Raw genomic sequence first — 7,230 nt, 5'->3', positions numbered from 1 at the left:
TGTCTAACCCTTCCCTAGTACCTAACCCTCCCCCTAGTGCCTAACCCTCCCCCCAACCTGAGTACTTACCTTAGGGATTCCAGCAGGCAGGATGCCAGAATCGGGATTCTGACAGGTGTCTGGATTCCGGTGCTGGCATTCTGAGCGCCTGAGTCCCTGCGGTCAAGATTATGACCACATCCACTATGGTGTCAGGAGGGGCAGGTCCTACCAGGTGAGGATGGGCAGGTTCTACGGGATGAGGTGTGAGGATGGGCAGGTGCGTCGGGATAAGGTGTGAGGATGGGCAGGTGCTACCAGGTAAGGATGGGCAGGTGCTATGGGATGAGGTGTGAGGATGGGCAGGTGCTATGGCATGAGGTGTGAGCATGAGCAGGTGCTTCCAGGTGAGATGAGCCAGTGCTATGGGGTGAGGTGTGAGGATGGGCAGGTGCCAGGTTGTGAGGTGTGAGGATATGCAGGTGCTACGGGATGAGGTGTGAGGATTGGCAGGTGCTACGGGGTGATGTGTGAGGATGGTCAGGTGCTACAGGATGAGGTGTGAGGATGGGCAGGTGCTACGCGATGAGGTGTGAGGATGGGCTGGTGCTACGGGATGAGGTGTGAGGATATGCAGGTGCAATGGGATGAGGTGTGAGGATATGCAGGTGGTACTGGATGAGGTGTGAGGATATGCAGGTGCTACTGGATGAGGTGTGAGGAAATGCAGGTGCTACGGGATGAGGTATGAGGATGGGCAGGTGCTACGGGATGTGGTGTGAGGTTATGCAGGTGCTACGGGATAAGGTGTGAGGATATGCAGGTGCTACGGGATGAGGTGTGAGGATATGCAGGTGGTACGGGATGAGGTGTGAGGATATGCAGGTGCTACGGGATGAGGTGTGAGAATGGGCAGGTGCTACAGGATGAGGTGTGAGGATATGCAGGTGCTACAGAATGAGGTGTGAGGATGATCAGGTGCTATGGGATGAGGTGTGAGAATGGGCAGGTGCTACAGGATGAGGTGTGAGGATATGCAGGTGCTACAGGATGAGGTGTGAGGATGGGCAGGTGTTATGGGATGAGGTGTGAGGATGAGCAGGCGCCACGGGATGAGGTGTGAGGATGGGCAGGTGCCACAGGATGAGGTGTGAGAATGGGCAGCTGCTACGGGGTGAGGATGGGCAGGTGCTTTGGGATGAAGTGTGAAGATGAGCACGTGCTACGGGATGAGGTGTGAGGATGGGCAGGTGCTATGGGATGAGGTGAGGATGGACAGGTGCTACGGGATGAGGTGTGAGGATGGGCAGGTGCTACGGGAAGAGGTGTGAGGATATGCAGGTGCTACGGGATGAGGTGTGAGGATGGGCAGGTGTTACGGGATGAGGTGTGAGGATATGCAGGTGCTATGGGATGAGGTGTGAGGATGGGCAGGTGCTACGGGATGAGGTGTGAGGATATGCAGGTGCTACGGGAAGAGGTGTGAGGATATGCAGGTGGTACTGGATGAGGTGTGAGGATGGGCAGGTGCTACGGGATGTGGTGTGAGGATATGCAGGTGCTACGGGATGAGGTGTGAGGATATGCAGGTGCTACGGGATGAGATTGAGGATGGTCAGGTGTTACGGGATGAGGTATGAGGATGGGCAGGTGCTACGGGATGAGGTGTGAGGATGGGCAGGTGCTACCGGATGAGGTGTGAGGATATGCAGGTGCTACGGGATGAGGTTTGAGGATATGCAGGTGGTACGGGATGAGGTGTGAGGATATGCAGGTGGTACGGGATGAGCTGTGAGAATGGGCAGGTGCTACGGGATGAGGTGTGAGGATATGCAGGTGCTAAAGGATGAGGTGTGAGGATGGTCAGGTGCTACAGGATGAGGTGTGAGGATGAGCAGGTGCTACGGGATGATGTGTGAGGATGGGCAGGTGCTATGGATTGAGGTGTGAGGATATGCAGGTGTTACGGAATGAGGTGTGAGGATGGGCAGGTGCTACGAGATGAGGTGTGGGGATATGCAGGCGTTACGGGATGAGGTGTGAGGATAGGCAGGTGCCACGGAATGAGGTGTGACGATGGGCAGGTGCCACGGGATGAGATGTGAGGATGGGCAGGTGCTACGGGATGAGGTGTGAAGATGGGCAGGTGCTACGGGATGAAGTGTGAGGATGGGCAGGTGTTCTGGGATGAGGTGTGAGGATTGGCAGGTGCTACAGGATGAGGTGTGAGGATATGCAGGTGTTACGAGATGAGGTGTGAGGATGGGCAGGTGCTACGGGATGAGGTGTGAGAATGGGCAGGTGCTACAGGATGAGGTGTGAGGAAATGCAGGTGGTACTGGAAGAGGTGTGAGGATGGGCAGGTGCTACGGGATGTGGTGTGAGGATATGCAGGTGCTACGGGATGAGGTGTGAGGATGATCAGGTGCTACGGGATGAGGTGTGAGAATGGGCAGGTGCTACAGGATGAGGTGTGAGGATATGCAGGTGCTACAGGATGAGGTGTGAGGATGGGCAGGTGTTACGGGATGAGGTGTGAGGATGGGCAGGTGCCACGGGATGAGGTGTGAGGATGGGCAGGTGCCACGGGATGAGGTGTGAGAATGGGCAGCTGCTACGGGGTGAGGATGGGCAGGTGCTACGGGATGAGGTGTGAGGATGGGCAAGTGCTATGGGATGAGGTGTGAGGATATGCAGGTGCTACAGGATGAGGTGTGAGGATGGGCAGGCGCTACGGGATGAGATGTGAAGATGGGCAGGTGCAACGGGATGAGGTGAGGATGGGCAGGTGCTTTGGGATGAAGTGTGAAGATGGGCACGTGCTACGGGATGAGGTGTGAGGATGGGCAGGTGCTATGGGATGAGGTGAGGATGGACAGGTGCTACGGGATGAGGTGTGAGGATGGGCAGGTGCTACGGGAAGAGGTGTGAGGATATGCAGGTGCTACGGGATGAGTGTGAGGATGGGCAGGTGTTACGGGATGAGGTGTGAGGATATGCAGGTGCTATGGGATGAGGTGTGAGGATGGGCAGGTGCTATGGGATGAGGTGTGAGGATATGCAGGTGCTACGGGAAGAGGTGTGAGGATATGCAGGTGCTACGGGATGAGGTGTGAGGATATGCAGGTGGTACGGGATGAGCTGTGAGAATGGGCAGGTGCTACGGGATGAGGTGTGAGGATATGCAGGTGCTAAAGGATGAGGTGTGAGGATGGTCAGGTGCTACAGGATGAGGTGTGAGGATGAGCAGGTGCTACGGGATGATGTGTGAGGATGGGCAGGTGCTATGGATTGAGGTGTGAGGATATGTAGGTGTTACGGAATGAGGTGTGAGGATGGGCAGGTGCTACGAGATGAGGTGTGGGGATATGCAGGCATTACGGGATGAGGTGTGAGGATAGGCAGGTGCCACGGAATGAGGTGTGACGATGGGCAGGTGCCACGGGATGAGATGTGAGGATGGGCAGGTGCTACGGGATGAGGTGTGAAGATGGGCAGGTGCTACGGGATGAAGTGTGAGGATGGGCAGGTGTTCTGGGATGAGGTGTGAGGATTGGCAGGTGCTACAGGATGAGGTGTGAGGATATGCAGGTGTTACGAGATGAGGTGTGAGGATGGGCAGGTGCTACGGGATGAGGTGTGAGAATGGGCAGGTGCTACAGGATGAGGTGTGAGGAAATGCAGGTGGTACTGGAAGAGGTGTGAGGATGGGCAGGTGCTACGGGATGTGGTGTGAGGATATGCAGGTGCTACGGGATGAGGTGTGAGGATGATCAGGTGCTACGGGATGAGGTGTGAGAATGGGCAGGTGCTACAGGATGAGGTGTGAGGATATGCAGGTGCTACAGGATGAGGTGTGAGGATGGGCAGGTGTTACGGGATGAGGTGTGAGGATGGGCAGGTGCCACGGGATGAGGTGTGAGGATGGGCAGGTGCCACGGGATGAGGTGTGAGAATGGGCAGCTGCTACGGGGTGAGGATGGGCAGGTGCTACGGGATGAGGTGTGAGGATGGGCAAGTGCTATGGGATGAGGTGTGAGGATATGCAGGTGCTACAGGATGAGGTGTGAGGATGGGCAGGCGCTACGGGATGAGATGTGAAGATGGGCAGGTGCAACGGGATGAGGTGAGGATGGGCAGGTGCTTTGGGATGAAGTGTGAAGATGGGCACGTGCTACGGGATGAGGTGTGAGGATGGGCAGGTGCTATGGGATGAGGTGAGGATGGACAGGTGCTACGGGATGAGGTGTGAGGATGGGCAGGTGCTGCGGGAAGAGGTGTGAGGATATGCAGGTGCTACGGGATGAGTGTGAGGATGGGCAGGTGTTACGGGATGAGGTGTGAGGATATGCAGGTGCTATGGGATGAGGTGTGAGGATGGGCAGGTGCTATGGGATGAGGTGTGAGGATATGCAGGTGCTACGGGAAGAGGTGTGAGGATATGCAGGTGCTATGGGAAGAGGTGTGAGGATATGCAGGTGGTACTGGATGAGGTGTGAGGATGGGCAGGTGCTACGGGATGAGGTGTGAGGATATGCTGGTGCTACGGGATGAGATTGAGGATGGTCAGGTGTTACGGGATGAGGTATGAGGATGGGCAGGTGCTACGGGATGAGGTGTGAGGATGGGCAGGTGCTACCGGATGAGGTGTGAGGATATGCAGGTGCTACGGGATGAGGTGTGAGGATATGCAGGTGGTACGGGATGAGGTGTGAGGATATGCAGGTGGTACAGGATGAGCTGTGAGAATGGGCAGGTGCTACGGGATGATGTGTGAGGATGGGCAGGTGCTATGGATTGAGGTGTAAGGATATGCAGGTGTTACGGAATGAGGTGTGAGGATGGGCAGGTGCTACGAGATGAGGTGTGGGGATATGCAGACATTACGGGATGAGGTGTGAGGATGGGCAGGTGCCACGGAATGAGGTGTGACGATGGGCAGGTGCCGCGGGATGAGATGTGAGGATGGGCAGGTGCTACGGGATGAGGTGTGAAGATGGGCAGGTGCTACGGGATGAAGTGTGAGGATGGGCAGGTGTTCTGGGATGAGGTGTGAGGATTGGCAGGTGCTACGGGATGAGGTGTGAGGATATGCAGGTGGTACGAGATGAGGTGTGAGGATGGGCAGGTGCTACGGGATGAGATGTGAAGATGGGCAGGTGCAACGGGATGAGGTGAGGATGGGCAGGTGCTTTGGGATGAAGTGTGAAGATGGGCAGGTGCTACGGGATGAGGTGTGAGGATGGGCAGGTGCTATGGGATGAGGTGAGGATGGACAGGTGCTACGGGATGAGGTGTGAGGATGGGCAGGTGCTACGGGATGAGGTGTGAGGATATGCAGGTGCTACGGGATGAGGTGTGAGGTTGGGCAGGTGTTACGGGATGAGGTGTGAGGATATGCAGGTGCTATGGGATGAGGTGTGAGGATGGGCAGGTGCTACAGGATGAGGTGTGAGGATATGCAGGTGCTACGGGAAGAGGTGTGAGGATATGCAGGTGGTACTGGATGAGGTGTGAGGATGGGCAGGTGCTACGGGATGTGGTGTGAGGATATGTAGGTGCTACGGGATGAGGTGTGAGGATATGCAGGTGCTACGGGATGAGATTGAGGATGGTCAGGTGTTACGGGATGAGGTATGAGGGTGGGCAGGTGCTACGGGATGAGGTGTGAGGATTGGCAGGTGCTACCGGATGAGGTGTGAGGATATGCAGGTGCTACGGGATGAGGTGTGAGGATATGCAGGTGGTACAGGATGAGGTGTGAGGATATGCAGGTGGTACAGGATGAGCTGTGAGAATGGGCAGGTGCTACGGGATGAGGTGTGAGGATATGCAGGTGCTAAAGGATGAGGTGTGAGGATGGTCAGGTGCTACATGATGAGGTGTGAGGATGAGCAGGTGCTACGGGATGAGGTGTGAGGATGGGCAGGTGCTATGGATTGAGGTGTGAGGATATGCAGGTGTTCCGGGATGAGGTGTGAGGATGGGCAGGTGCTGCGAGATGAGGTGTGGGGATATGCAGGCGTTACGGGATGAGGTGTGAGGATGGGCAGGTGCCACGGAATGAGGTGTGACGATGGGCAGGTGCCACGGGATGAGATGTGAGGATGGGCAGGTGCTATGGGATGAGGTGTGAAGATTGGCAGGTGCTACGGGATGAAGTGTGAGGCTGGGCAGGTGTTGGGGGATGAGGTGTGAGGATTGGCAGGTGCTACGGGATGAGGTGTGAGGATATGCAGGTGTTACGAGATGAGGTGTGAGGATGGGCAGGTGCTACGGGATGAGGTGTGAGGATTGGCAGGTGCTACGGGATGAGGTGTGAGGATTGGCAGGTGCTACTTGATGAGGTGTGAGGATATACAGGTGCTACGGGTTGAGGTGTAAGGATATGCAGGTGTCACGGGATGAGGTGTGAGGATATGCAGGTGCTACGGGATGAGGTGTGAGGATGGGCAGGTGTTACGGGATGAGGTGTGAGGATGGGCAGGTGTTACGGGATGAGGTGTGAGGATATGCAGGTGCTACGGGATGAGGTGTGGGGATGGGCAGGTGTTACGGGATGAGGTGTGAGGATTGACAGGTGCTATGGATGAGGTATGAGGATGGGCAGGTGTTACAGGAAGATGTGTGAGGATGGGCAGGTGTTACGGGATGAGGTGTGAGGATGGGCAGGTGCTACGGGATGAGATGTGAGGATGGGGAGGTGTTACGGGATGAGGTGTGAGGATATGCAGGTGCTACGGGATGAGGTGTGAGGATGGGCAGGTGTTACGGGATGAGGTGTGAGGATGGGCAGGTGTTATGGGATGAGGTGTGAGAATTGGCAGGTGCTATGGGATGAGGTGTGAGGATGGGCAGGTGTTACGGGATGAGGTGTGAGGATGGGCAGCTGTTACGGGATGAGGTGTGGGGATGGGCAGGTGCTACGGGATGAGATGTGAGGATGGTATATGCTCAGGAAGCCGGCAGACGGAATGCCAACCGCCGGCTTCCAGACATTGTTATCCCGACTAGGGACGAATGATAGGCGTCTAAATCTGGATGCCTGTCATTTGACCGTCTTCGGGAGACCGGCGCCCGACATCCTGATCGAACGGATGCCGGGCACCGCAGTGGTCAGCGGTGGGGGGGGGTTAGGTTTAGGGCTCCCAGGGGGGACTTAGGGTTAGGCACCCCCCCGGAAGGATATGGTTAGGCTAGGGGGAGGTAGGGTTAGGGTTAGGCACCCCGGGGAGAGGTTAGGGTTAGGCA

This window comes from Taudactylus pleione, unplaced genomic scaffold (assembly GCF_031769625.1).
Source record: "Taudactylus pleione unplaced genomic scaffold, aTauple2 ptg001598l, whole genome shotgun sequence".
Taxonomy (NCBI): domain Eukaryota; kingdom Metazoa; phylum Chordata; class Amphibia; order Anura; family Myobatrachidae; genus Taudactylus; species Taudactylus pleione.
The sequence above is the reverse complement of the archived record's forward strand: the minus strand, read 5'-3'. Positions refer to the sequence as shown.